The 23,998-nt window shown below is 40.8% G+C and overlaps 1 protein-coding gene across 7 annotated transcripts in view; it reads left to right on the top strand.

Annotated features, from left to right (window-relative positions):
- LOC111185022 (kinesin-like protein KIF16B) overlaps window positions 1-23,998 on the top strand; it is a 300,702-nt gene that overhangs the window by 89,572 nt on the left and 187,132 nt on the right. The gene's annotated exons all lie outside the window — the stretch shown is intronic.

Raw genomic sequence — 23,998 nt, forward strand, 5'->3', positions numbered from 1 at the left:
ATGATAATCTCTAGGTCCATCCATGTTGCTTCAAATAAAGCCCTTAGCTTATTAATCATAGTTTTTAAAGAGTCTTAGTTTGGTAATTTCAGCTTCCCTGCCATGTGTGACTCTGGTTCTGAAGGTTTTTCAGCTTTTGTTTTTTTGCATGCCTTGTAATTTTTAGTTGGAAGGTGGGCATGAGGGGCTGTGAGGAGAACTTTAATAAATCGGCCTGTGTAATGTATTGGTGAGGTTTGGGGAGGGGGAGCATTCTGTAGTCCTGTGATTAGGTCTTATCTTCCGGGGGGCCTGTGCCCCTGGACTGTGAACTTCACGGTGCTCCTCAGTCGTCCCTGTGTCCCCTTAGGTGGGACAGGGTGGCTGGAGGGGGCTGGAGTTGGGTATTTATCTTCCCCCAGCTCAGTGAGGCTCTGGTAAAATGGTTTCTCCTGAGGGCAGGTCTTGTTAAGATAAAGATACAGATGTAGAGAATGGACTTGAGGACACGGGGAGGGGGAAGGGTAAGCTGGGACGAAGTGAGAGAGTGGCATTGACATATATACACTACCAAATGTAAAATAGATAGCTAGTGGGAAGCAGCCGCATAGCACAGGGAGATCAGCTCGGTGCTTTGTGACCACCTAGAGGGGTGGGATAGGGAGGATGGGAGGGAGACGCAAGAGGGAGGAGATATGGGAACATATGTATACGTATAGCTGATTCACTTTGTTATACAGCAGAAAGTAACACACCATTGTAAAGCAATTATACTCCAATAAAGATGTTAAAAAAAATAAAGTTAATCATCAAAAAAAAAGAAAAACAAAGGGCTCTGGCATATGTAAAAATGGCTACATTCCCCACCTTCTTCTGGAAGCACGAGGGAATTTTTCTCTGATATTCTCTGTGAGGATCTGGGGGAGCTCCTGGAGAAGATCTCACAGAGGTTTGGGGACTCCCCCCCTCCCCCCCCAGGGCTGGGGCTCCCTGGAGTTTTTAAGCATCAGACCTGCCCACTCTGAGCCTCCACCAATTTGTCATAGGTTTCCCTACCCTGGCACCTTCTCTTGGGGTTCTGTTCCGGTAAGTTGTGATCGCCTGTATCTGACTATCTCTCCAATGTGGGGGCAGCAGTTTGCCCTGTGACCTCACTTCTCTGACATCTAAGAAGAGTTGTCGGTTTTCAGGGTTTTTCCGTAGCCTTTTACTTATTGTTAGGACAGTGTGACTTTGAAACTACCTACATAGTGGACTAGAAACCAGAAGGTAGCTCTTTTTTTCTTTGAAATTAGTACCAGAATGGGATTCTCATTCAAGCCCTCATCTGTGTTTAGTCATGTTTTGCCTATTGTAATAATTTATATTTTTGTTACAAAGCTATAGTAATCAAAATAGTATGGTACTGGCATATAAACAGACATATAGACCAGTGGAACAGAATTAAGAGCTCAGAAATAAGCCCATGCATATTCGATCAACTAATATTTGATGAGGGATCCAAGAATATTGAATGGGGAAAGAGTAGTCTCTTCAAGAAAAATGGTGCTGAGAAACTGGACATAAAAGAATGAAATTAGATGCCATCTTTCACCACTTACAAAAATTAGCTTGAAATTAAAAGACTTAAATGTAAGACCCAACACTGTAATATTATTATAGGAAAACATAGGGAAAAAGCTTCTTGACCTTGGTCTTGGCAATGATCTTTTGGAAATGACACTGATATCAAAAGTGCAAGCAATAAAAGCAAAAATAAACAAGTGGGACTATATTAAACTAGAAAGCTTCTACATGGCAAAGGAAACAACAGAATGAAAAGGTGGCCTACAGAATGGGAGAAAATAATTGCAAACCAGTTATCTGATAATAGGTTAATACTGTTAAAAACAAACAATCTGATTAAAAAATGGACAGAGGACCTGAATAGACATTTTTCCACAAAAGACTTACAGATGGCCAACAGATACATGAAAAGATGCACAGCATCACTAATCATTAGGGAAATGCAAATCAAAACCACAGTGAGATATCATCTCACACCTGTCAGAATGACTCTTGTTTAAAAGATGAGGTAACAAGCGTTGGCGAGAATGTGGAGAAAAGGGAACCCTTTTGCACTGTTGATGGGAATGTAAATTGGCGCATCCACTATGGAACACAGTATGGAGGTTCCTCAAAAAATTAAAAATAGAACTACCATATGATCCAGCAATTCCATTTCTGGGTATATATCTGAAGGAAATAAAATCACTATCTGGAAGAGATATCTGCATCCCCACGTTCACTGCAGCATTATTTACAATAGCTAAGACACGGAAATAACCTAAGTGTCCATTTATGGATGAATGGATAAAGAAGCTGTGAGATATATATCTATATAATAGAATATTATTCAGCCATTAAAAGGAAGGAAATCCTGTCTTTTGCACAAGGCGATGGACCTTGAGGGCATTATGCTAAGTGAAGTAAGTGAGACTGAGAAAGACAAATACTGTAGTATCTCACATGTGGAATCTAAAAAAGCTGAACTCATAGAAATTGAGAGTAGAAGGATGGTTGCCAGGGGCTAGGGGGTGAGGGAAATAGGGAGATGCTGGTCAAAGGGTGCAAACTTCCAGTTATAAGACGAATCAGTTCTGGGATCTAATGTACAGCATGGTGAGTATAGTTAGTACTGTGTCATATACTTGCAGGTTGTTAAGAGAGAATAGATCTTGAATGTCATCGCCATACACATCCAAGAAGGTGGCTCTGAGGGGACAGAGGTGTTAACTAACCTTACTGTGGTAATCGTTTTGTAATATGTATGGGTATCAGATCGTCACGTTGTACACCTTAAACTTACATATGTTAGATGTCAGTAGTATCTCAGTAAAGTTGGAAAGCATAATTTATATCAGTATAAATAAGCCAAACAAACTTCACTTAAAACTGCTGTATTACCTACCAGCCCTGCATGCCTGAGATGTGTGGTAGTGAGACCTCCTGCTTCGTATTTGGGTCACTGTTTTATCGTGTGTTTAACGAGCACTCATGCTGCCCGTAGTGTGCTCTGGGCAGGGTGCTGGACCCTGGGGGTGTGGAGCAAGACACATCCGGTCCCCACTGCCACAGAGCTTCCATCATTCTGATTTTCTTACACACTTCTTAAGTTCAAGAGAAAAAGAGAGAAGTACGGGAGGAGTGATTTCACTGTCTGGTCACTAAGAATCCAATTTAGAATTTTTTTAAGTGAGAGAAAAGAGAGATCCATTTTGCTCAGCCTTGGCTATGTAGACCTTAATATGTGATGGGGTTAAATAAATGTTCTGCACAGAAAAAATGTGTGTGTTGGATTCTTATTGGAAGGCTTAGTAGTGATTTTTTCCTTTCATCTTTTTTTGTTGAATTAGTTAAAATAATTCACATAGAGACTGCATACGCATGCGTGCTTCTGTATAGGAATGTGTATGTATGGATGCGAGGCCACGTTTGTTTTAAATTAACACATATGAAAATGATTTAAAATAAATAATGCAGGGGCCCACTGACATAGCCGCCCACAGCACTTCAGAGGTGTGTGGAAGGCTTCACAGGTGGAGGGCAGGGGCTGTGTGATGGGCTGGGATTGTCCGACCACCTCCCACGGTGGGAGAGGCTGTGCAGCTCAAAGAATCCTTTCCGTTAAAGAACCTCTTGACTTCCCATTCATTACGGTTAAATACCAGCGCAGTTCCCAGCTCTGCATGGAATCAGTTTGTTCTGGTTTTATCTCGAGGCAGAGAATACACTAGAGTGAATAATTACTTAAAATCTTTTCTTGTCCCAGTGTTCAGCATTTCTTTCTTCTAGGAGCTGGAAATGCTTCTCCAGGTATGTATTCATTTTCTTGAGGCCACTTTTGCAGCAGGGCAAGAGTCCTGGTTTCCTCCACATTTAGTTTTAAATGGATGGAAACCTGCATGATGGTTTCTCAAAGGTCACTCCTAGAATTCATGGTGGTTAGGAACTCACCTCCTGGCCTCTCTTCATATGGTCCAAAGTTCAGCCCATCTGCTCCCTTGTGTCTGATAAATGTTCGGCTGGATCAGGTTCTCAGAGAGCAAGGAATTGCTCTCAAACCTTTGGCAAATGTCATTTTATTTCATTTTGAAAATCAACACTTTTTGCATGACTATTGTTTGCCATTGCGGTAGGCAGCTGGGAAACCAGTATGAAAGAGTAAACAAAGGAATTCAGAGTCCAGTTTATTTGAAGAACTTACCAGCAGGGACCAGGGTGCCAGAGAGGAATGATCTGAGCCTGGCGTGCACGCCTGTCCCAAGCTGCAGCCATGCTGGGAGCCAGAGGGCAGGGGCCCTCTCACTCTGCACTTGCACACCTGCTCAAGGAACTCTGCACAACTCTGCATTCCTTGAACATTTGTAAGTTGGTATCTATGTTTTGTTATATATTTAACATCTGCACAAGATAGAATTTTTGGTGGAGATCAAATATTGACATTTTAAAATAAAATCACTCTTTCAAACGAATCCAGCGAAATGTAAAACCAGAGGGATTCAATATCTACCGTCATCAATGTAAAAATCAATTAAATGTCTCTCTTTTTTCACTGTTGGGAATTTTACATTGTTTTCTTTTTTCCTTGAGCTTGTATATCCAGTTTACCCTACAGAAGTTTTTCCTAGTTTAATATATCTTTGTGCTTGGAAGTGTTTTCTTTGATCGTCTTATCATAATCCCTTATAATAAAACCATGCAAATAAATTTAAATGTAATTAAAAATATTTCCTACAACCATGAGGCTGTGATTATTAAGGAAATTTCTTCGAGTGAGTACCATCATAATTATTTGTGGTACATACTTTTTCAAAGCAGCAGAAGTGTACATTTTGATAACCGATTATTAAACATTAAAAGTGCTATTAGAGATGTGTCATTTAACAAAATGTATGGGACTTTCCCCTCAGGCTGTTCAGAGGGACATTGACGTGGGGGGGGCACAGATTTACCCTTGATTTCCACATAGATGAGTTGATGGGAGTGGAAGGAGAGCTACTTCAGCCGGGTCCTTTATTTCTTCAGAAATGGTTTTAGGAGATCTCTTAACCAATGATCATTAACACTCTGTGTGCTGACGAGCTGAGACTTGCTCCTCCTTCCATTTTGTTGAAAGTTAAGAATTGGAGCCCACCTGACTTCCACAAAGGTTTTGTCACCCAGTCATTGGAACCATCCACTTTCTCAGTTTCTGGAAAGTTTACCAAAATGGCTTTACCCCAACTTATCAGACAGCTGTCAATCATGCCTGTTGCTTTTTCACTTTAAAAGGCAGCTTTTAAAATTCCATATACTCTGGAAAGGCTGAGAATGCATTTTTATATTATAGGCTTTAAATGTATTTTTGTCTCTGTGTAGTGTGTGTGTGTGTGTGTGTGTGTGTGTGTGTGTGTGTGTGTGTGGTAAAAACCATGGAGCTGTAGAATTATTGTCATTTCAGTTAGAAAATACAGGCTTTTAGTTTAAAAACATCTAACTTCATTCTTCAGTTCATGTTAATATCTTTTTCTCTGGCATCTCCATCATTTTCATTTCCCAATTCTAAGATGATAGTTAAGAGGGGGGAACTGGGGACAGTGCCTTTGCCAGCTTGAAATAGGGAGACTGTCTTCAACACGTCCTATCCGTCTGTTTGCCTTGTTGTCAAGACACTCTGATATATCTGAATACAGAGCATCCCAACACGGGCCTCAGTACCCAGACTCTGTCACCATGTTTGCCCTTAACAGAAATCTGTGCCAGAAGAGAAAGGCAAAAAGTCCTATAATATGGCTTGATGGCGGAGGCTTGGGTTTAAACCAAATATTGAAAATTTCTCTTTGTTTGGCATCTTGAGTGCGCTGTAGAGAAGTCAGGATGGGTAACAGGTATGTCTTGCTGGTGTAAAATGGAAGAAGAGCAGTTGTGATAAGGAGGTGGGAGAGAAGAGGGGAACTGGGGTGCCTTGCAGGCACCTTCTCAGGCAGATCCATGTTGGAAAAACGCACATGTGGAAATCAGAGACCTGGAGATGGATCCCCTTAGATCTAGCCATGCTTAATATCTTCTGGAAGTTTCCATCCTTAGAAAACTTCCAGTTTGAGACTTGTGCTTTTGGACAGTACTTCTCAGATACCCCCTTTGTGCTAGTAGGCCAGAAACTTACTAAAAATCCATGTCTTCTCTGTAATTGTTCTGAGCACATGGTACACGATTCTGTGGGGTTTTGTTTTCATACTTAACAGTTACTAGTTAGTAACTTACTAGGTCATTAAAACTTGGTCTTTATAAGGGTAAATTGGGAATTACTGGTCAGTATTCCATTGAGATCTGTAATTTTCAGGAAGAGCTCTGTTGTCAGTCATTGTTCAATTGGGTGATTGAGTTGGGTGGTGGTTTTCAATCATTGATATCCTTGGGATTTTATTTATGTATAAAAAAGATTGGATTTTTTGTGATCAATATACTTTGTTATGTGTGTTTAATCTTTTCAGGTACAGTGATGGATAAAATGGGGCTGTTTATTTTAAGCAGAGGTGACATGACTTTGTTTCTTTCCGACTTTTTGATTTCTTTTTCCATGGAAAGAGGAACCAATGGGTTTCCTAACTTTTGGGTTCTTTATTCTAAGTGAGTTAAAGAAGAAAAAAGGTTGGAAAACTACTCAAAGGATGCAGCTTCTGTATCTTTCTCATTGTTAATTTTGTATATTTATATTTTTCCTCTTGTTAGATGTATTAAAGGTTTGCCTTTTATTCTTCTGTGTGTACCTTCAAGTCTTGTGTTTATCTTTTGTTTTCAAAGTATTAATTTCCACTTATGTCTTATATCCTTATTCTCTTTCTTTGATATTTAAACATTTTTGTTTATTTTACACCCTTGTAGAAAAATGAAATCTTATAAGCCTGTACATTTTCCTTTGAGTATAACTTTGGCAGCATCCTCTAAGTTTTGATATGTAATTTTTTTTTTTTTTTTTTTTGCGATACGCGGGCCTCTCACTGCTGTGGCCTCTCCCGTTGCGGAGCACAGGCTCCGGACGCGCAGGCTCAGCGGCCATGACTCACAGGCCCAGCCGCTCCGTGGCATGTGGGATCTTCCCAGACCGGGGCACGAACCTGTGTCCCCTGCATCGGCAGGCGGACTCTCAACCACTGCGCCACCAGGGAAGCCCTGATACGTAATTTTATATTTTTGTATAGTTTTTTTAAAATTACAGTTTATTTTCTTCATTGTCATGATAGATATTTAGGAGAATGTTTGTTTTTAAAATTTCCATGAGTTGGGATTTTAATTTCAGTTTATTGATTTATCATTATGCTATCTTTTCAAGGTCTACTTCGTTCTATCTTTCTCTCTGTATCTAGGCTATATTTAGATTAAACTTATTGCTTTTTCTGATCTTTATTGCTCCCCATCAGTGCATTTGACCACTGGTTACCTCTTTCCTCTCCATTTTGATTTATCTCTTGGATGAATAGAGGTACCAACCCTGGCATGTTCATGGCTTTTGCATGTAAATGATAGCTGGATTGTCTGTAGGACTCATGATGTTTTTATTAAAGCTTAAAGGTGTGCTCTGTTTTCTTCCAAATCCTGGAGTTGAGAAATCTTAGACCATTTTTGCTACTTGAAGCCAACCTGCATTTAATTTTTTATTTGTACTTCTTTGTGGCATTTTCTATTTATCTTAATAGCGTATGACCATGAGATATGCGAGTATTGGCCACTTCTGTCTCATTCTGTCTGGATTGATAGCAAAAACCATTTGAAATGTCCATTGTATAGATACTGCCCCCCCCCCACCGCCCCCCACCTGGACCAGTGCTACTCCTTGTTTTCTCCATTTTTATACTTACTATTCTTTTAAACTAGGCGTTTGGGAGTGGAGAGGTGAGAGATGAATCTGACAGCTACCCAGGAGGTAGCTGAGCACTGAAACAGAGTGGGGCCTTTGAGCACAGGTCAAAAATGAAAGAAAGGCAGGAAAGGGTTTGAAATGTATTAGAAACTTACATTCAAATGAGAGACCCTTCAGTGCAGACATTAAGAAGGATTATTGTGTTTCCCAGCCCACAGGAGATTAGCCAAAAAGCAAATTAGAAGTGGGATAGGAGCTGTGCGGAGCAAGGCCCAGATAGCAGGGATAAATGACAACCTGCTGATTTTAAAAGAGACAGAATAATTTCAACAAATCTAAGCACTCTGATGGCTCGTTGGTTTAGGATGAAAGCAGCCTCCACACTGTCTTCAGATGCTGCAACTGAAGGCACAGACTAAGTTCTGTTAACAGTTGAGTCACCTGAGGTTATAATGATGACTCAGAGAGTCCCAGTGTACTAGATGCCAGTGTACTCAAGAGCCAGCAAAATGTGCTGTTCCCTTTAGGAAACTTCCCTTGAATGTAGTTCCATTTTAGAAAATGGTTTAGAACTTTTTGACAGAAGGCATGGACTGTCAGGAAAATTCTTCAGAGAACACCTGACGCCCACCCCCAGCCACAGAGTTGGTTAAATATGATGTTAGTGGATAGTTTTTATATTTTAGTTCTTGACCTATAACAAATAGGCTGCCAGTTATTACTCCAGCAAAGATGAGTTTATTTGGGGTCAACAAAGAATTGCAGTTTGGGGTTGTCACCACAGCAAGCTTCCTGCAAGTTCCTGCACGGCAAGGAGAGAACTCTTTTAAAGAGGGGTTAGTATAGTGGCTTTTGATTGGCTGGGTTATGACAGTCATTGGCTGACTCTTGAAGAGGAAGTCTTTTTTCTTTCTGTTGGCCTCTGCTTTCCTTGTAGGGCATGAGAGCTCCCCCTTCTGGACTCCAGATTCTTATTTTAACTGAGGTTTCTGTTCATTAATTTTTACAATGTCTGTGTCATCTCCCTACAATTGCAAGCTTCTTGCCGTCAGGCACTACATTCCATGCTTCTCTGTATTACTCAGGAGAGGTAGTCAATAAATGTTTGTGCACGATAGTCTTGGTGATGAGGGCGTAATTTTCAAAAGTCAGCAATACCTCTATGCCTGTAATTAAATTTATAGTAATTTAGTTTGGCAACAAATCATGACTCCAGGCACTTGTTAAAGAAATGCTAATCATTTAAGCATTAGAGCTGGTGAATGGGGAATTGGTGTTTCCTTAATAGGAGTTCTAAAAAGACTTCCGATTTGATTTATTTTCATTGTTAAAAGAAAGCCGACTGGATATTAGTTATGTTTCATCTGGAAGTGAACGAAAATACCTTTTAGAGTAGTAAGAAAACGAATACCTTCCATTTATATTGTGCCTTTCTTCCAAAGAATTCAAACACTTTCCAGCATCTAATTAATCTTTCCTGAAGAGCAGTTATTGGGGTGTGGAGCGTGTGTGTGTGCGTGTGTGTGTGTGTGTGTGTGTACACATTTGTACGTGGATTTCCTCCCTTCCTCCTTTTCCTCTTTTCTCCCTTCCTCCCTCTAAACCTGCCTTCCTTCCTTTGCTTTTCATTCCACCTAATGTAAGCTGTTTTCTGAATCTAATCATGGCTAGAACTCGACCTTTTGTTAAGCCTGATGTTTCAAACAGTTGCATATCATTTTTAGAATATTAAGCCGGATTTATTCATAAAGACAGAGTTTTCTGGAAAAAAATACAGCATATGTTTGTTACGCACACACATCAGACTGTTAATCAAAAATTGATATCAGGAATACTGTTAGAACGTGAATTACAGCAGTGGCTTCCTGTTTCGACTCTTCTAATAGAACTTGATTTCTTAATAATTGCTTTTATTTTCATGTCCACCTTTGGGTGAGCAGTTGCCTAGGTGGCAAAAGCACATAACTGATAGGAAAAGTGAGAACTGTGAGAAGGTGAGGTATTCCTAATTTAACGTTTTCTCTTGTATTGAGCAACCATATTTTCTGTCAGCTTTGTTTCTTTGACAGACTTGCTCATTTGGGCCATCGTTTATGCTGCTTCTGTCATTTTCTTTAATTGATATTCATCTTCAGAAGCCATCAATGCCTCCGTGGATGGTCCTCACAGAAGCTGCATTTGGGCAGGAAAGTGGCTCACAGCAAAATTACATGTTTTTGGTCTGGGTGGTGGCAGAATCTTTAAATGGTTTCTTGATGGATTAAAGTAGAAGGGCCTATAAAAAGAAACGAAATTGAGTTATTTGTAGTGAGGTGGATGGACCTAGAGTCTGTCATACAGAGTGAAGTAAGTCAGAAAGAGAAAAACAAATACCGTATGCTAACACATATATATGGAATCTAAAAAACAAACAAAAAAATGGTCATGAAGAACCTAGGGGCGAGAAGGGACTAAAGACGCACACCTACTAGAGCATGGACCTGAGGATATGGGGAGGGGGAAGGGTAAGCTGGGACAAAGTGAGAGAGTGGCATGAACATATATACACTACCAAATGTAAAACAGATAGCTAGTGGGAAGCAACCGCATAGCACAGGGAGATCAGCTCGGTGCTTTGTGACCACCTAGAGGGGTGGGACAGGGAGGGTGGGAGGGAGGGAGACGCAAGAGGGAAGAGATATGGGGATATATCTATATGTATAACTGATTCACTGTATTATAAAGCAGAAACTAACACACCATTGTAAAGCAATTATACTCCAATAAAGATGTTAAAAAAAAAACCAGAGAAAAGAAAAAACACATGACATTCAAAGGAGCAACACTGAGACCAACAACTGACTTTTCAACAGGAACAATAGAAGCCAGAAGACAATGAAATACGAAGGAAACTGCTTAATCTGCAGGAAAGGAGTATCTATTAAAAACCTGCAGCAGAGAAAACTTGCACAAGCCACCTAGGTAGCCTCATCCAACGGAGGGCAGACAGCAGAAGCAAGAAGAACTACAGTCCTGCAGCCTATGGAACAAAAACCACATTCACAGAAAGATAAACAAGTTGAAAAGGCAGAGGGCTATGTACCAGATGAAGGAACAAGGTAAAACCCCAGAAAAACAACCAAATGAAGTGGAGATAGGCAACCTTCCAGAAAAAGAATTCAGAAAAATGATAGTGAAGATCCAGGACCTCAGAAAAAGAATGGAGGCAAATATCGAGAAGATGCAAGAGATGTTTAACGAAGACCTAGAAGAATTAAAGAACAAACAAACAGAGATGAACAATACAATAACTGAAATGAAAACTACACTAGAAGGAATCAATAGCAGAATAACTGAGGCAGAAGAACAGATAAGTGACCTGGAGGACAGAATGGTGGGGTTCACTGCTGCGGAAAAGAATAAAGAAAAATGAAGACAGCCTAAGAGACCTCTGGGACAACATTAAACGCAACAACATTTGCAGTATAGGGGTCCCAGAAGGAGAAGAGAGAGAGAAAGGACCAGAGAAAATATTTGAAGAGATTATAGTCAAAAACTTCCCTAACATGGGAAAGAAAGTAGCCACCCAAGTCCAGGAAGCGCAGAGAGTCCCACACAGGATAAACCCAAGAAGAAACACGCCAAGACACATAGTAATCAAATTGGCAAAAATTAAAGACAAATAAATATTATTGAAAACAGCAAGGGAAAAACGACAGTTAACATACAAGGAAACTCCCATAAGGTTAACAGCTGATTTCTCAGCAGAAACTCTACAAGCCAGAAGAGAGTGGCATGATATACTTAAAGTGATGAAAGGGAAGAACCTACAACCAAGATTACTCTACCCGGCAAGGATCTCATTCAGATTTGATGGAGAAATAAAAAGCTTTACAGACAAGCCAAAGCTAAGAGAATTCACCACCACCAAACCAGCTCTACAACAAATGCTAAAGGAACTTCTCTAAGTGGGAAACACAAGGGAAGAAAAGGGCCTAGAAAAACAAACCCAAAACAATTAAGAAAATGGTCATAGGAACATACGTATAGATAATTACCTTAATTGAGAATGGATTAAATGCTCCACCCAAAAGACACAGGCTTGCTGAATGGATACAAAAACAAGACCCATATATACACTGTCTACAAGAGACCCACTTCAGACCTGGGGTCACATACAGACCGAAAGTGAGGAGATGGAAAAAGATATTCCATGCTAATGGAAATCAGAAGAAAGCTGGAGTAGCAGTACTCGTATCAGAAAAAATAGACTTTAAAATAAAGAACGTTACAAGAGACAAGGAAGGACACTACATAATGATCAAGGGATCATTCCAAGAAGAAGATATAGCAATTATAAATATATATGCACTCAACAAAGGAGCACCTCAATACATGAGGCAAATGCTGACAGCTATAAAAGAGGAAATCGACAGTAACACACTAACAGCGGGGAACTTTAACACCTCACTTACACCAATGGATAGATCATCCAGACAGAAAATTAATACGGAACACAAGCTTTAAATGACACAATAGACTAGATAGATTTAATTGATATTTATAGGACATTCCATCCAAAAACAGCAGATTACACTTTCTTCTCAAGTGCACACAGAACATTCTCCAGGAGAGATCACATCTTGGGTCACAAATCAAGCCTCAGTAAATTTAAGAAAATTGAAATCATATCAAGCATCTTATCCGACCACAACACTATGAGATTAGAAATGAATTACAGGGAAAAAAACGTAAAAAACACAAACACATGGAGGCTAAACAATACGTTACTAAATAACCAAGAGATCACTGAAGAAATCAAAGAGGAAATAAAAAAATACATACAAATGACAATGAAAACACGACGATCCAAAACCTATGGGATGCAGCAAAAGCAGTTCTAAGAGGGAAGTTTATAGCTATACAAGCCTACCTCAAGAAACAGGAAAAATCTCAGATAAACAATCTAACCTTACACCTAAAGGAACTAGAGAAAGAAGAACAAACAAAACCCAAGTTAGCAGAATGAAAGAAATCATAAAGATCAGGGCAGAAATAAATGAAATAGAAACAAAGAAAATGATAGCAAAGATCAATAAAACTAAAAGCTGGTTCTTTGAGAAGATAAACAAAATTGATAAACCATTAGCCAGACTCATCAAGAAAAAGAGGGAGAGGACTCAAATCAATAAAATTAGAAATGAAAAAGGAGACGTTACAACTGACACCACAGGAATACAAAGCATTCCTAAGAGACTACTACAAGCAACTCTGTGCCAATAAAATGGACAACCTGGAAGAAAGGGACAAATTCTTAGAAAGGTATAACCTTCCAAGAATGAACCAGGAAGAAAGAAAAAATATGAACAAACCAATCACAAGTAATGAAATTGAAACTTTGATTAAAAATCTTCAAACAAACAAAAGTCCAGGACGAGATGGCTTCACTTAGAGAAGAGCTAACACCCATCCTTCTCAAACTCTTCCAAAAAACTGCAGAGGAAGGCACACTCACAAACTCATTCTATGAGGCAACAATTACCCTGATACCAAAACCAGACAAAGATACTACAAAAAAAGAAAATTACAGACCAATATCACTGATGAATATAGATGCAAAAATCCTCAACAAAATACTAGCAAACAGAATCCAACAACATATTAAAAGGATCATACACCACTATCAAGTGGGATTTATCCCAAGGATGCAAGGATTCTTCAATATACGCAAATCAATCAATGTGATACACCATATTAACAAATTGAAGAATAAAACCATATGATCATCTCAATAGATGCAGAAAAAGCTTTTGACGAAATTCAACACCGATTTATGATACAAACTCTCCAGAAGTGGGCACAGAGGGAACCTACCTCAACATAATAAAGGCCGTATACGAGAAACCCAGAGCAAACATCATTCTCAATGGTGAAAAACTGAAAGCATTTCGTCTAAGATCAGGAGCAAGACAGGTATGTCCACTCTCACCACTATTATTCAACATAGTTTTGGAAGTCCTAGCCATGGCAAGCAGAGAGGAAAAAGAAATAAAAGAAATCCAAATCGGAAAAGAAGAAGTAAAACTGTCACTGTTTGCAGATGACTTGGTACTATACATAGAGAATCCTAAAGATGCCTCCAGAAAACTGCTAGAGCTAATCAATGAATTTGGTAAAGTTGCAGGATACAAAATTAATGCACAGAAATCTCTAGCATTTCTATACACTAATGATGAAAAATCTGAAAGAGAAATTAAGGAAACACTCCCATTTACCATTGCAAAAAAAAGAATAAAATACCTAGGAATAAACCTACCTAGGGAGACAAAAGACCTGTATACAGAAAACTGTGAGAGAATGATGAAAGAAATTAAAGATGATACCAACAGTTGGAGAGATATACCATGTACTTGGATTGGAAGGAGCAATATTGTGAAAATGACTATACTACCCAAAGGAATCTACAGATTCAATGTAATCCCTATCTAATTACCAATGGCATTTTTTACGGAACTAGAACAAAAAATCTTAAAATTTGTACAAAGACACAGAAGACCCCGAATAGCAAAAGCAGTCTTGAGGGAAAAAAACGGAGCTGGGGGAATCAGACTCCCTAACTTCAGAGTATACTACAAAGCTACAGCGATCAAGACAATATGGTACTTACACAAAAACAGAAACATAGATGAATGGAAGAAGAAAGGAAGCCCAGAGATAAACCCACTCACTTATAGTCAACTAATCTATGACAAAGGAGGCAAGGATATACAATGGGGAAAAGACAGCCTCTTCAATAAGTGGTGCTGGGAAAACTGGACAGCTACATGTAGAAGAATGAAATTAGAACATTCCCTAACACCATACACAAAAATAAACTCAAAATGGATTAGACACCTAAATGTAAGACTGGACACTATAAAACTCTTAGAGGAAAACATAGGAAGAACACTCATTGACATAAATCTCAGCAAGATCTTTTTTGATCCACCTCCTAGAGAAATGGAAATAAAAACAAAAATAAACAAATGGGATCTAATGAAACTTCAAAGCTTTTGCACAGCAAAGGAAACCATAAACAAGATGAAAAGACAACCCTTAGAATGGGAGAAAATATTTGCAAGTGAATCAATGAACAAAAGATTAATCTCCAAAATATATGAACAGCTCATGCATCTCAACATTAAAAAAAACAAACAACCCAATCCAAAAATGGGCAGAAGATCTAAATAGACATTTCTCCAAAGAAGACATACAGATGCCCAAGAAGCACATGAAAAGCTGCGCAACATCACTGATTATGAGAGAAATGCAAATCAAAACTACAAGAGGTATCACCTCACACCAGTTAGAATGGGCATCATCTGAATATCTACAAACAACAAATGCTGGAGAGGGTGTGGAGAAAAGGGAACCCCCTTGCACTGTTGGTGGGAATGTAAATTGATACAGCCACTATGGAGAGCAGTATGGAAGTTCCTTAAAAAACTAAAAATAGAATTACCGTATGACCCAGTAATCTCACTACTGGGCATATACCCACGGAAAACCATAATTCTAAAAGACACATGCACCCCAATGTTCACTGCAGCACTATTTACAACAGCCAGGTCATGGAAGCAACCTAAATGCCCATCCACAGATGAATGGGTAAAGAAAATGTGGTACATATATGCAATGGAATATTACTCAGCCATAAAAAGGGACGAAATTGGGTCATTTGTTGAGATGTGGATGGGTCTAGAGACTGTCATACAGAGTGAAGTACGTCAGAAAGAGAAAAACAAATTTTGTATATTAACGCATATATGTGGAACCTAGAAAAATGATACAGATGAACCGGTTTGCAGGGCAGAAGTTGAGGCACAGATGTAGAGAACAAACGTATGGACACCAAGGGGGGAAAGCGGCTGGGGGACAGGGTGGTGGTGTGCTGAATTGGGCGATTGGGATTGACATGTATACACTGATGTGTATATGACTGATAAGAACCTGCTGTATAAAAAAATAAATAAAATTCAAGAAGTATAAAAAAAAACAACCTGCAGCACACATGATATTTAATGCTGAAGTCAAGCTTTCCTCTTGAGACCAGAAATGAGGAAAGGATGTCTGTTCTAACGACTTCCAAATTGCATTGGAGGTCTAGTCAGCACCATAAGGCAATAAGCAAATAAAATAAAAGATACAGTGATTGTGAAGCATGAAGTAAAATTGTGATTTGCAGACAAAAAAAAAAAAAACAGTAGAAGGGCCTCATGAAGCCTAAAGAAAACTATTACCACCCCCATTCCCACCCCACCAAGCACTGGTTCTGGACCATCCTCTGGGTGGTGCTTTACTTGGGTAGTACGGGTTGGTTTTTCTCTTTTCAAAAGAATAAAAGGATTTCACATCCATCCTTTTTACTGTGATCTTGGACCAGTGATGCAGGCATGGCTGAGCAGCGAAGCTTCCTTTGATTATCGTGATGCCCTGTTTCAGGTCCTTGTCCGGGTCAGGGGTCAGTCCCTATCTGGGTGAGGCTTTACTCTTTATAAACACCTTGAGCTGGAAGCTTCAAGATTGTACGAGGCAAAGACCTTTCAAGGTGTCGTTCATAGTCCTTTCTGTTTTCTAGCTTAGGCAGCATTCACACACGGCCTGTTTAGCTGTTTAATATTGGATTACAAACCACAGCCAGGCTTTTCATGGATGAAGCAGGTGAAGGTTTCGGAAGGCAGGGGGCATTCAGTACTCACCCCCCCTTCCCCCTTTTTTGACGTCTCATGGAGCAGAAATGAAGGACATGAAGTCATAAGTCTGTAACTTCATTTGAACAAAGGCAGCCATTGAGTTTTCATTATTGGGTAAACAGCAGTGAATGTGAATTCTGGGCTGAGATATTGCCCACAGAAATTTTTCAGCATTTTGTGTTTTCTGTCCTTTCAGAATATGTGTAATTGTCATTTGGCAACAGTGCACACAGATTTAGAAATAATTAGGTTACTGGCACAGTTTGCTAGTGTGTGCATGTATGAGTGTGTGTGTGTGTGTATACACACACACACACACTCACCAAAAAGGAAACACTTCTTGCAGGCCTAGCTCTAAAGTGTAATTTGACCAAAGGTCATCCAGAACCTGTACCAAAGTAAAGGGTTGTTTATCAGTGTTGTCGGCAAGAGTCAGAAATTTCTGGGATTCTAACTCGGGACCCCTTTTATTTGTCGTGCTTGGACTGGGTTGTAAATGAGAGCCGTTCAGGAATAGGGTGAGGAGGAGGATTATCCTCATTTATGTGTCTCCGTCTTATTTGATATGTGGTTGGAATCTTCAGGGGTCATAGATCTGTTCTTCCCTTGAGGCTTTTTGTCCCCCTGAAGCCAAGAGCTGTGTGGTGAGGCAGGTGCTCCCTCGGCTGGCTGAGCCTTGGCTTCTCCGCAGCAGTCATAGCTCACTATGTGGTAAATGAGTTAGGTCTCATCTTTATATTCTTCCCCAAGCCAGCTGTGGGACAGCATCCACGGTTCTGGAGGAGGGTGTGCTGTTGAAAGTAGTACGATGTAGAGTTGAATGTCATGGTCTCTGAAGTCAGGTTACTTAAGGTCCAATCCTAGGTGCTCTAGTTACTAGTTGTGTAGTTTGGGCAGGTTACTTACATTTTAGCTATTAGGATATTAATGATCTCTTCTAGCGCCTGTCTTTTTCTTTTTTGGGGATTACCATCTGGGGCTCAGGGGGCCCCACCTTCCATCAAGACCATATTGTTTAAAGAGTGCACAAGGTATGTATGTTTTGGAATAAAGGATTTGTGTGTGCGCGTGTGTGTATGTGTGCACATGTGCACGCTTTTAACTGGAATAAGAAAAAAAGCCAGACTGTTTTTAGCAGGATCAGGGAAGGCCTTTTCTGTTTGCATTTGTGTTTTGAAGAGAGAAAAGCAATCTACTGCAAAGACGTTAAGGTTGGTTTGAATCTGAGGATTTAGGCATCGGAGAGCTGTGTATTTCAAATTGGGCCTCCCATAGGAAATGCGAACCTGCCGTGTGTTTATCTGAGTGAAACGTGGTCAGTTGGATTCTAGATCCTTAGAAATCTTTCCTAGATCAGGTCAGACCTTCAGAATTATATGTCTGGACTGGATCATATTAGCTCCCAGTAGAACTGCTTCAATTGAACTGATTTTTGGCCACACCCCATTAACCTGTATTGAAGGACATTGTAAGAAATGCCCTAGAAAGCAGGTTGCTATGTTTAATATGAGAATTTGTTAAGGACTTGTCCTTGCGTCTCTGTGAGACCCCATGGGCACAGTTCTCTTGGCATCAGGGAAGGTGGGGACTGTGCTGAGGAAGGGTTTTGTTTGAACTCACGGACACTGAATCACCTCGCCAGGCATGTCCCCTGTGTGTATTAGCAGATGTATTTAAGGTCAGAATTTGTCCTGCCCTAGAAGAGAGAATATACAGGACTTCCTCGCAGGAGTTTGTAGCCTGTCCTCACTCCTTAATTTAGTCTACTGCCCCTTGTCTTGCTTTTCCCATAGGTAATTATTTTTATTAGTTATTTGTTTACCTTTCAAGTTTTCCTTTTGGAAAATAAGAATATATGAATATGCTTTATGCTTTTGGAAAGCAAGTATGAATATATATTTTTATTCTCCACACTTGCTACAAAAAATAAGAAAATATATACATTGTTCTATATCTTGTTTTTTATTCATTTAGCGATATATCCTAGTTCTCCTTCAGAGATTTTCCTCATTTGTTTTATTATAACTGCATGGTCCATCATTGTGCGGATGGATATACTGTATCACTGTGGATTGGTCCCAAGTGTTCTTTTTTTTTTTAATGAATTTATTTTTTTAATTTATTTTTGGCTGCGTTGGGTCTTCGTTGCTGCATGCGGCCTTTCTCTAGTTGCGGTGAGCGGGGGCTACTCTTTGTTGCGGTGTGAGGTCTTCTCATTGCGGTGGCTTCTCTTGTTGCGGAGCAGGGGCTCTGTGCGCAGGCTTCAGTAGTTGTGGCTCGTGGGCTCTAAAGTGCAGCTCAGTAGTTGCGGTGCATGGGCTTAGTTGCTCTGTGGCATGTGGGATCTTCCCGGACCAGGGCTCGAACCCGTGTCCCCTGCGTTGGCAGGTGGATTCTTAACCACTGCGCCACCAGGGAAGCCCCACAAGAGTTCTTTTTTGCTGAGCATTTTTTTCTTCAGTCGTTTGGGGTATAAACAGTATTGTAAGGAATAACTGAGTCATTTGTGTGTGTGTGGATGCTGTGTGAGAAAATCATCTCTCTTTCCCTTGAATTCATAGGATAGAATTCTAGAAGTGAGATTCTTGAGTCAAGGGTAAATTAATCTGTAATTGGGGAAGGTATTGCTAAATTCTTTTCCTTCGGGGTTGTACCATTTTGCTTTCCCTACAGCCTCTCAACGGAGTGTGTTGTCAAACTAAAATCTTGCCAGTCTGATAGATTGGAAATAGATCATGGTAGTGTTGATTTGCATTTCTCTCATGAGTGACATTAAGAGAATGTTTTATTTAAGGGCCAAATAATTGTCTTAATTTCTTAATTATTTTTTCTTTTCCATCCTTCCTGAGTTCCATACATTTTCTTCTCCCTTCCTACGATTGTCTAGTCATTTCTTTGAATTCTTGGAATGTTTTCTGGTGACTTTCTAGGCTTGCAGCTGGATTTTCTGGTGAATTTTCTTCTGCTGAGAAATAATTTTTTTACTACAGTGGATATGGTAGTTTTACTTGCTTTTCTGTTCCTATTGGAATTATCTGTGTTTTCCTGAATTATTTACTAGCATCAGGGTCCTGTGAGGCTGGGGGCTTAGAGCAGGCTTCTGGTTTTACAGCAAAACATATCTTCTGCTGCTGCTACTAGAAGGGCGGTTTCTTTGCCACGAGGCACCGACTCTTGGCTCTTTTGTCACTTTCCACGCCTTTTCTCTCTGCCTCCACTGGTGCTGCCTGCTCTGCCCTGCTGTTTCTTAGATCTGCCCAGAGCAGTTCCAGGTAATGGGGAGCCCCTCTCTTTCTGGTGGTAAGCATTGTTTTTTTTTTTTTTAATTTATTTATTTTATTTATTTATTTTTGGCTGCATTGGGTCTTCGTTGCTGCACGTGGGTTTCCTCTAGCTGCGGTGAGCGGGGGCTACTCTTTGTTGTGGTGCGAGGGCTTCTCATTGCAGTGGCTTCTCTTGTTGCAGAGCAAGGGCTCTAGGCACCCAGGCTTCAGTAATTGTGGCACATGGGCTCAGTAGTTGTGGCTCGTAGGCTCTAGAGTGCAGGCTCGGTAGTTGTGGCGCACGGGCTTAGCTGCTCCGCGGCATGTGGGATCTTCCCGGTCCAGGGCTCGAACCTGTGTCCCCTGCATTGGCAGGCGGATTCTCAACCACTGCACCACTAGGGAAGCCCAGGAAGCATTGTTTTGTTGTTTTTCTGGGTCTGCTTCTTACCATGTCCCTCACCCCCGCCCTCCCCCGTCCTTTCTTGTTGCATCCTGTCCCCTGCACACAGATGTCACTTCGGTGCCTCAGTTCTGCTGGCACCCCGACATCCTCGCATTATTTGAAGTAGGCATCGTAAGAGGCTTTGTTTGTTCTTCTACTCGCTATTCATGGTTTTTAGGGGAAGCGGGAGGATTCATTTGTGGGCAGTTCCCATACTCCTCCCAGAACCCAGATAAATCCCACGTATTCCTTTTTTTTTTTTTTTTTTTTTTTTTTTTTTTGCGGTACGTGGGCCTCTCACTGCTGTGGCCTCTCCCGTCGCGGAGCACAGGCTCCGGACGCGCAGGCTCAGCGGCCATGGCCCGCGGGACCCTCCCAGCCTCGGGCACGAACCCGCGTCCCCCGCATCGGCAGGCGGACCCCCAACCACTGCGCCACCAGGGAAGCCCCTACACGTATTCCTTTTAAAATAGGTAAACATGAGCTTATTTTTAAGCTCCTGAACTTTAAAGCAAAATGAAACCAAGGCCTGAATAAAAACATGTTGGTTCTTAGCCTTTTCTACAGGTATCTGTGGTGATGTTTCGTGTGCAGTGGGTGTGTAGTCTTCACCAGAACTGGAGCACTGGGTAGTGTGAACATGAGACAAAGTTTGTTTAAGGATTACTCCCTATTTTTACTTCTGTTTGCCAAGTTCACAAGGTAGGGATTTAAATGAACTTGACTAAAATATTTTGAGAAATCATGATTTTTTTTTTTTGACATGGTGGTAATTATTTCAGTTTAATGCCAACGGCATACTGAGTGAAGAAAGAAGTCTTCAAGTTACTTTGGAGAGCGAGCCGGGGTCATTTATGATTTATCAAGAATCACCGTCAGTGAAAATTTAAACACCAAGAGAAGTGCAGTTGTATATGCTTCATAAACTTTCCAAGTGGTGAGAGGAGCTGCGTTGTTCTTCCTGTTCCTCATTATTCCAGGAAATGTATTTTTATGTCTCTCAAGTCTAGCAGCATCTTGCATTTGCTGCTATAAATGTCTCCCATCAGAAGGCCAAATAAGGAAGTTACAATTATAGAAATGTTTTCCCTAAAGACGTGAGCTGCATGATATGCTAATTGACTTGCTCTATTTCAGTCTTTCTCATTTGTATTTTTCTTTCTGTGTGAGCTTGGAAGGCAGCTTGCAGAATATTTGCTGACAGGTTTATTTTCTGTGTAATGTGGAAGAAACATGGATATCGAGATTCTTTTTGACTGACCCAAAGCTGCCTGAGAAGATGCAGGGATGCAGAAGATGGCACAATCGCCATCCAGACTGCCCTGCACAGTGTTTGCATCCTCACATTACCGAAAACAAACTGCGGTGTTCTTTGGTGGAAAACAGAAAGCTGCAACCTGCTCACGCCATTTTCCTGTTTCTCTCTCTCCGGAGAGTGGCACGTTCAAGTCTCTTCAGAATTGAACTCCTGTCAAGCAAAAAATGGACCTGAAATGCTGTCTGTTTCCAAATGTCACGTGTCTCTTCTCACTTCCATCTCAGCTCAGCCCCACATCATCCGTTGAGGATGTACCGTATATCAAGCAGTGTTCGGTGCTGGGGTTACAAACCCCAGTGAGATCCTGCCCTTGTTGTTAAAGACCTTACAGCCCAAGGAGAGAGATACCACATCATTCTGAGACAGTCAGATGGGAGTGATAGTGCTAATCATGAAGCATGTGTCACGTGGGGCACTTGAGCAGAGGGAAGGGCCTGTCTTGCAGGTGTGTTTGTACATGTGGTCACAGTCCCCAAATCCTCTTTGATTCTCTTCTCCTTTGCCTCATGCCGGGAAAGCTTCTGCAGTAGAACTTTGCCAACTTGAAGCCAGTCACCTAGTGTTGAGGTATTTTAGCTGGAGGACACCTGATGGATCTTTGAGCTCTGTGTGCAAATGTTCAGCGGTAGAGCTGGGGCTTATTTGTAATGTCATTTCCGTTGTGGTGCTGGCCCCACGTTGTATAAGCACCAACACTAAGGTGTGTGTGTGTAGGTATTAGTGTCTCTCCTGGCTCCATAGTTATTGATATTTTCTTTGTGGTTTAAATCAGCAAAGATTTGTAAAATAGGAAGAGGTTAAAATTCAAACACAAGTGAACTTTATCATCGATTAATATGGAAGTAGGCTGGATTGCATTTAGAATTTTAAAAAAGTTCTGTCTGCCCTTCCTGTACCGTGGCCCAGCCTTCCACAGTATATCCGTTATAAAACTTGCTTTTCTGAAAGGTAGAAATTTTCCTGCTTTTCTTTTGCCCTTAATTATTTAAACTTTCTTCTAGTATTTCTGCAGTTCAGCCTCATAGTTACCCTCACTGAAGACTATGTTTCTGGTTCACCTTCGTGCGCTGTAGGGCCTTGCGCACAGAGGTGCTGCTCATTGAATGTTTGTTGACCCAGATTGTGTGAACTCAGGTCAGTTCTAGCATCTACTTTTCTGGTAATTATCTTGCCCATGTGCCATCCATCTTACTACTGTTGATGGAATGAGAGATGTTATGTTCCATTATTAATAATTCTATTTAATTTACCTCTCTATTGTGACATTCGCATCCAGTTTTATAACCTTACTTCCAACAATCGATAAGAACAGTCTTGATTTTGAAACGGTTTCCGTGCTTGTTGCTGCTCGTTCTAGCCCATAATCGCCCTTGCCCACGTCCAGTCTTAAGTTTTTTGTTTAGATCATCTCTGACTTATCATCTCGGAGTGAGTTTGCAGACTGTCTTTCGGTGCTTTTGCTACTTCTGCAAATGGAAAAACCATGTGGGTGTAGAATTCTTTTGCTCTTGATCTTTTCCCCTTGAGAAGCTGTGAATGCCACTTTCTTACGTTCTGGAGTTCATTATTGCCACGGGGAATTCCTATTATCAGCTTAATGCTTGTTTCCTTTGTAAATATTCTCCCCTTTTATTTTGATACCTGTAGGACTAGAAAGTTTCTTTCATTAAATTTTAAAAAATTTATTTATTTTATTTTTGGCTGCATTGGGTCTTTGTTGCTGCGCGTGGGCTATCTCTAGTTGCAGCGAGCGGGGGCTATCCTTGCGGTGCGTGGGCTTCTCACTGAGGTTGCTTCTCTTGTTGTGGAGCACGGGGTCTAGGCACGCAGTTCAGTAGCTGCAGTCGTTGTGGCTCGCGAGCTCTAGAGCACAGGCTCAGTAGTTGTGGCGCACGGGCTTAGTTGCTCCGCAACATGCGGGATCTTCCCGGACCAGGGCTCAAACCTGTGTTTCCTGCATTGGCAGGCGGGCTCTTAACCACTGCGCCACCAGGGAAGCCCTTTCATTAAAAATGTTAACACAATTCTCCTTCCCTTGCCTTCTTACTCAGAGGAACTTTTTTGCTCGTAGATGCTGGCCTCCTTTCAGCTTGTTTCCATTGACTCTGTAGCTCCTGTCTCATCTGTTCTCTTCTCTTCCTTTGGAATACCCATTTTAACGCAAATTTTCCATTTTCCCCCTCTGTCTTTGTCATCTCTCCCTACACTGTTTTCATCTCTTCATTCTTTACATTTTGCAGGGAGGGTCCCTGGTGTTGGCTCTCGTTGTGACTCCTGTTGCTTGTTTGTTGTCTGTGATGCTGGTCTGTGTTGGTTTACGTTGTGATGTTGTTCCTGCTTATGTTTGCGGTTACTTGAGTTTGTTGTAGCTTTTACCTGGTTGCGGATTCTCTTTGGCTC

The sequence above is a fragment of the Delphinapterus leucas genome, chromosome 15 (genome assembly GCF_059928025.1).
Source record: "Delphinapterus leucas isolate spDelLeu-1000000601 "Yukka" chromosome 15, BTC_Dleu_Yukka2, whole genome shotgun sequence".
Lineage (NCBI taxonomy): Eukaryota > Metazoa > Chordata > Mammalia > Artiodactyla > Monodontidae > Delphinapterus > Delphinapterus leucas.